Source organism: Penaeus monodon, chromosome 25 (assembly GCF_015228065.2).
Source record: "Penaeus monodon isolate SGIC_2016 chromosome 25, NSTDA_Pmon_1, whole genome shotgun sequence".
NCBI classification, from domain to species: domain Eukaryota; kingdom Metazoa; phylum Arthropoda; class Malacostraca; order Decapoda; family Penaeidae; genus Penaeus; species Penaeus monodon.
Window position 1 is genome coordinate 1,118,531 of NC_051410.1, and position 675 is coordinate 1,119,205.

Consider the following 675-nt stretch of genomic DNA (forward strand, 5'->3'; position numbering starts at 1 on the left):
GTAGAAAATAGAGCAAATCATCAAATCTCCCCAGAAATGGACACGTAGGCCCGTCAAGCGAAAGAGGTCTCACAGCCACAGACAGACAGCGCGGAGGAAGAAGGTCTAAAACACACACATCTCAGCGGGCAATAATTTTCATCGAAGAAGGAAAGCCCGAGAAATTATACGAAGCCTTCGTAAGAAACAAAGACGATTACAGATGCGCTTCATTAATTACGAGAAACTGCAAATGTTACCTTAATGATCTCACAATTCAAAGTCGGGGGATTAGCAGGACGCGACCATCCGTTTGTCTTCTTTCGTTTTAAAAAGAGAAATGAATTACTGTAACTTAGAGGAAGAGGAACAAGCCTCTTTGTCATGCGCAGGACTTTTGAGTACATGACATTCGCAAGGATGTCATGAATCGCCCGGATTCACGGCGAAAAGAATTAGACAAATATTTAAAGTGTACTCATCTGGAATATGCTAATCCGACCCCCTTATAATATAATGGAAAATAGTTATCTATTGGCTTTCTGAACATTCCAGGTGCATGCAAACAACAGGTTAATTAACGCTTCTCCGCCACCTGGTTCCAATATCCTTCTCCCCCCCCTCCCTTACTAGCCCCGCCCCTTCATCTGCTTATTCGCCACGCCCTCTCAAGCAGCTCTGACCTCCAGTTGTTCA